This window comes from Oncorhynchus gorbuscha, linkage group LG26, assembly GCF_021184085.1.
Source record: "Oncorhynchus gorbuscha isolate QuinsamMale2020 ecotype Even-year linkage group LG26, OgorEven_v1.0, whole genome shotgun sequence".
Taxonomy (NCBI): Eukaryota; Metazoa; Chordata; class Actinopteri; order Salmoniformes; family Salmonidae; genus Oncorhynchus; species Oncorhynchus gorbuscha.
The window spans coordinates 33,792,138-33,799,095 of record NC_060198.1 but is presented as its reverse complement, the minus strand read 5'-3'; positions in this window follow the sequence as shown (position 1 = coordinate 33,799,095).

Sequence of the window (6,958 nt, the reverse complement as noted above, 5' to 3'; positions counted from 1 at the left end):
ATTTCACCTCTCAGCCCTGACATACATTCACATTATACTGGATCTTATTTACTAATTAGACACTCTTATCTACACTAAAGCCACTTCTAGTACTGTACCTTTTCCTACACTTAATGACCAAAAGCGCCCTCTTTGATTGACCTCATGGGTGGAATGTTATTCATATTTTTATGTTATTAAAATCCGTTGTTTCTATGTCAAAAGATTTTGTTATATTTCAGTCTTCCGTGATGTATGTAAGAGAAATATTGGGATGCAAACTCAAAATTGAATACATTTTAACTCTATATCTGACATGGTACAGTTGTCTTCTTCAACAACTTTGGATGAAATGTGAAGCCACAATCCAAAGATTCCTGACTGAACATTGACTCCTACTGCTAATCTCCATTCCAGCACCCTTTGCTTCCCTTCATTGAATGGGGCTCCGTTGTTTCATTTAAAAATATATATGTTTAACTAAGCAAGTCAGTTAAGATCAAATTATTATTTACAATGACAGCCTACTCCGGCCAAACCCTGACGGCACTGGGCCAATTGTGCACCGCCCTATAGGACTCCCAAACATGGCTGGATGTGATACAGCCTGGATTTGAACCAGGTACTATAGTGACACCTCTTGCACTGAGACACAGTGCCCTAGACCGATGCGCCATTCGGGAGCCCAACCAATGCGTTCAAAGGATAAAAAACATTTGAGACTGAAAAGCTGTGAAAAGCCCTTGACCACAATGCATGCTTCCTTCAGGATGCACAGCCACCAGCTATGGTTTTGCATGCCCTGGCGAAGGATGCTGTCATGCAAATTAGGTGATTGGAGTTCAATGGTCCCCAGTGGTAAGTATACCGGTAGCTAGACCATACACTACTGGTTTTATACAGTGCATTCGGAAAGTGTTCAGACCCCTTCCCTTTTTCAACATTTTGATACGTTTCAGCCTTATTCTAAAATTGATTAATTAATGTTTTCCCTCATCAATCTACACACAATAGCCCATAATGACAAAGTGATTTTTTTTGCAAATTTATAAAAAATACAAAACAGAAATAACATATTTACATAAGTATTCAGACCCTTTGCTATGAGACTCGAAATTTGCTCAGCTCAGCTGCATCCTGTTTCCATTGATCATCCTTGAGCTGTTTCTACAACTTGATTGGAGTCCACCTGTGGTATATTAAATTGATTGGACATGATTTGGAATGGCACACACCTGTCTATATAAGGCCCCACAGTTGACAGTGCATGTCAGAGCAAAAACCAAGCCATGAGGTCGAAGGAATTGTCCATAGAGTTCAGACACAGGATTGTGTCGAGGCACAGATCTGGGGAAGGGTACCAAAACATTTCTGCAGCATTGAAGGTCCCCAAAAACACAGTGGCATCCATCATTCTTATTAAATGGAAGAAGTTTGGAACCACCAAGACCCTTTCTAGAACTGGCCTCCAGGCCAAACTGACCAATCGGGGGAGAAGGGCCTTGGTCAGGAAGGTGACCAAGAACCTGAAGGTCACTCTGACAGAGCTCCAGAGTTCCTTTGTGGAGATGGGAGAACCTTCCAGAATGACAACCATCTCTGCAACACTCCACCAATCAGGCCTTTATGGTAGAGTGGCTAGACGGAAGCCAGCCCTCAGTAAAAAGCACATGACCGCCTGCTTGAAGTTTGCCAAAAGGCACCTGAAGGACTCAGACCATGAGAAACAAGATTCTCTGGTCTGATGAAACCAAGATTGAACTCTTTGGCCTGAATGCCAAGCATCATGTCTGGAGGAAACCTGGCATCATCCCTACGGTGAAGCATGGTGGTGGCGGCATCATGCTGTGGGGATGTTTTTCAGTGGCAGGGACTGGGAGACTAGTCAGGATCGAGGGAAAGATGAACAGAGCAAAGTACAAAGATCCTTGATGAAAACCTGCTCCAGAGTGCTCAGGACCTCAGACTAGGGCGAAGGTTCACCTTCCAACAGGACAACGACCCTAAACACAGCCAAGACAACACAGGAGTGGCTTCGGGACAAGTCTCTGAATGTTCTTGAGTGGCCCAGCCAGAGCCAAGACTTGAACCTGATTGAGCATCTCTGCAGAGACGTGAAAATAGCTATTAACTAGCAGCATCAAACTCAAACCAACCCAGTGCCATAGTAAAACACGTCACAGTTTGTTGCATAGTGTAACGCCTTCACCGGCCTGAATCTAATCCAATCTGGAGCCAGTCAGTCTACCTACGTAAAGCATAGCATTAGCTTCCAAACAAGGTGATGTTATTTCTCAAGCTATGTTTATAATTGAGGGATGTTGTTGCTGTTTGTCTGTTAGACAAAGTGCACAGCTGGGTGCCAAACGGATCCCCTGGTCATGAACGGAGGCCGAGACCTACCAGAAGGAGCAAAGGTGGGTGTCATAACATGTCCAGCAATATGGTTTCAATGGTTTTACCGACCTCAAAGAATAATTGTATTCACTGTTCACTTGTTACTTTCACAGCTTGTCAGGCAAGACCTCAGAATAAAACTGTCATGCGACAAGTACCCTCTCCTAAATTGTTGCCAGTGTCTTCCTTGACTCCCATGAAAAGGACACGCCATCATGACGCTTCTGATAGTGACCCAAGTTACTGCCCTGATGACACAGACGGCGTCATCAACAACGACAGGTAATATGTGTTATGTAAAAAGTTTTATTAAAAAATACCCAGCTTGATAATATATTAGGTTAATTCCTCAACCAATCAGAGTCATTTGTGCATTAGCCAAAAGCTTTGTCCTTTCTTTAGAACAAAATGCAATTTACCACTTGGCTATTTATTGCATCAGCCTTTCTCTAACGTTTTGTGCCAGGGACCAGCAAGACATGGCCTTCTTGTTCTGGGGACTGCTTTGGGAAAAAAAATGTTGGCACTTGCTTTTTCATTATAAAAAAGACTGATTTCATTCATTTCTTTCTTCACACAAAATGTATGAATGTCTGTTTCTGTATTTTCTTGGCTGCCTTCATGGTTTGTTTGTGCCATCTTCATGGGCAGTGTCTCTCTATGCTTTCTTCATAGGCTGTCGTCAGGTGATGTCTGTTTGTCTCTCTATGCTTTCTTCATAGGCTGTCGTCAGGTGATGTCTGTTTGCCTGTCTATTTGATGGGTTGTCTTCAGGTGATGTTTGTTTGCCTGTCTATTTGATGGGTTGTCTTCAGGGGATGTCTGTTTGTCTGTCTATTTGATGGGCTGTCTTCAGGGGATGTCTGTTTGCCTGTCTATTTGATGGGTTGTCTTCAGGGGATGTTTGTTTGCCTGTCTATTTGATGGGCTGTCTTCAGGGGATGTTTGTTTGCCTGTCTATTTGATGGGTTGTCTTCAGGGGATGTTTGTTTGCCTGTCTATTTGATGGGCTGTCTTCAGGGGATGTTTGTTTGCCTGTCTATTTGATGGGCTGTCTTCAGGGGATGTTTGTTTGCCTGTCTATTTGATGGGCTGTCTTCAGGGGATGTCTGTTTGCCTGTCTATTTGATGGGCTGTCTTCAGGGGATGTCTGTTTGCCTGTCTATTTGATGGGCTGTCTTCAGGGGCTGTCTGTTTGCCTGTCTATTTGATGGGTTGTCTTGATGGGATGTTTGTTTGCCTGTCTATTTGATCAGGTGATGTCTGTTTGCCTGTCTATTTGATGGGATGTCTGTTTGCCTGTCTATTTGATAGGCTGTCTTCAGGGGCTGTCTGTTTGCCTGTCTATTTGATGGGCTGTCTTCAGGGGCTGTCTGTTTGCCTGTCTATTTGATGGGCTGTCTTCAGGGGCTGTATGTTTGCCTGTCTATTTTATTGGCTGTCTTCAGGTGATGTCTGTTTGCTTGTCTATTTGAAAGGCTGTCTTCGGGGGATGTCTGTTTGCCTGTCTATTTGATGGGATGTCTTCAGGGGATGTCTGTTTGCCTGTCTATTTGATGGGATGTCTGTTTGCCTGTCTATTTGATGGGCTGTCTTCAGGGGATGTCTGTTGCCTGTCTATTTGATGGGCTGTCTTCAGGGGATGTCTGTCTGTAAATGACAAACAATACAAACATATTATTTAGTCATTATACATGATCACATGACCTGAGTTGTCAATAAAAACAATGTAACAACAACTGAATCTCTAATTATTTCTATATACATTATTAAAAACATGAAATTGTACAAGATGATTGACACACCCGAGTGGCACAGTGGTCTAAGGCACTGCATCTCAGAGCTAGAGGCGTCACTACTGACCCTGGTTCGATCCTGGGCTGTATGATGGGGAGTCCCATAGGGTGGTGCACAATTGGCCCAGTGTCGTCTGGTTTAGGGCAGGGTTTGGCTGGTGTAGGCTGTCATTATAAATCATAATTTATTCTTAACTGGTGTAGCTGTCTCTTGGACACCAACACAATGGAGGAGAGGGACACTCAAGGTGTTTCCAACAGCCAGTCTGCTGCAACATTTAGATTTTGTTGCAGCAAGAGAGGAGAAGTTGGTACATCTTAAGAATGTAGAATGAAAGGGGATGAAGGTCTTCACTGCCATCTCGCTGAGTTGTGGGTATTCTCCATTGCTGAACAGCCAGACCATGGACAGGCACATCTCATTAAAGCAAAGCTTGGTCACAGGACAGTTCCAATAGTTTATCCTCAAGAACCGGTGACAATCTGAGTCTCTTCAGTGCTGGTTAACGGATTACGCATCCACTGCTTTCCTGGGAGTGGATCAGATTGTGAGGGAAAGTAATCCTAGAATTGAAACTGAGTTTGGCTCAGATGTGATCCATTTCTACATCACTCTCGTCAGCCTCTATCCACTGTCTCTCCAGACTAGAAGTCGACCGATTATGATTTTTCAACGCCGATACCGATACCAATACTGATGATTGGAGGACCAAAACAAGCAGATACCGATTAATCTGCCAACTTTTTTTTTCTTCATTTATTTGTAATAATGACAATTACAATACTGAATGAACACTTATTTTAACTTAATATAATACATCAATACAATAAATTTAGCCTCAAATAAATAATGAAACCTGTTCAATTTGGTTTAAATAATGCAAAAACATAGTGTTGGAGAAGAAAGTAAAAGTGCAATGTTTAAGTTACTTGCTCAGAACATGAGAACATATGAAAGCTGGTGGTTCCTTTTAACATTCAATATTCCCAGGTAAGAAGTTTCAGGTTGTAGTTATTATAGGAATTATAGGACTATTTATCTCTATACTATTTGTATTGCATATACCTTTGACTATTGGATGTACTTATAGGCACTTTAGTATTGCCAGTGTAACAGTATAGCTTCCGTCCCTCTCCTCGCTCCTACCTGGGCTCAAACCAGGAACACATCGACAACAGCCACCCTCGAAGCAGCGTTACCCATGCAGAGCAAGGGGGAACAACTACTCCAAGTCTCAGAGCGGGTGACGTTTGAAACTCTATTAGCACACACCCCACTAACTAGCTAGCCATTTCACATCGGTTACACCAGCCTAATCTCGGGAGTTGATAGGCTTGAAGTCATAAACGGCGCAATGCTTGAAGCACAGCGAAGAGCTGCTGGCAAAACGCACAAAAGTGCTGTTTGAATGAATGCTTATGAGCCTGCTGCTGCCTACCATCGCTCAGTCAGACTGCTCTATCAAATTATAGACTTAATTATAACACACAGAAATACGAGCCTTGGGTCATTAATATGGTCGAATCCGGAAACTATCATCTCAAAAACAAAACGTTTATTCTTTCAGTGAAATACGGAACCGTTCTGGTTAATATTGCCTGCTAACCTGGATTTATTTTAGCTAAATATGCAGGTTTAAAAATGTATACTTCTGTGCATTGATTTTAAGAAAGGCATTGATGTTTATGGTTAAGTACACGTTGGAGCAACGACAGTCCTTTTTCGCGAATACGAACAGCATCAATTATTTGCAACACAGGACACGCTAGATAAACTAGTAATATCATCAACCATGTGTAGTTAACTAGTGATTATGATTGATTGATTGTTTTTTGTAAGATAAGTTTAATGCTAGCTAGCAACTTACCTTGTCTTCTTACTGAATTCGCGTAACAGGCAGGCTCCTCGTGGAGTGCAATGTAGTTATAGCGTTGGACTAGTTAACTGTAAGGTTGCAAGATTGAATCCCTGAGCTGACACGGTAAAAATCTGTCGTTCTGCCCCTGAACAAGGCAGTTAACCCACTGTACCTAGGCAGTCATTGAAAATAAGAATGTGTTCTTAACTGACTTGCCTAGTTAAATAAAGGTGTTAAAAAAATTGGCCAACTCAGTGTCCAAAAATAACGATTTCTGATTGTTATGAAAACTTGAAATCGGCCTTAATTAATCGGTCGACCTCTACTCCAGACGCCCAAACACGTTGAGTGTTCCCCTCCTTTAACCTGTTGGTGTCCAAGAGACAGGCACACCAGTTAAGAACAAATTCTTATTTACAATAACGTCCTACCCCGACCAAACTATCCCCTAACCCGGACAACACTGGGCCAATTGTGCACCGCCCTATGGGAATCCCGATTCAACAGCCTGGGATCAAACCAGAGTCTGTAGTGAAGCCTCTAGCACTGAGATGCAGTGCCTTAGATCGCTGCCCCAAACATCTTGTACTATTTAACGTTTTTAATAACGTACTGTTATATAGAAATAATTATAAAGATTCAGTTGTTACATTGTTTTTATTGACAGCACAGGTCATGTGATTGTGTATAATGACTAAATAATGTTTTATTGTTTTGCCTATGAAATCGACTGTTTTTTTCGTTTGAGCTGAGTTTGGAAAATGACACGTGCTCATCCCTGCATGGATAGGCTGAGCAGCAGTCTCATCCGTACAGATCCATAATACAACAGTCCCATCATATTCCATACCCCGTATGTACTCGTTCAGAAGACAGAATATGTCACCTGCGGTTGTATTCTGAGGCAACACTTTGCAACATAGAAAT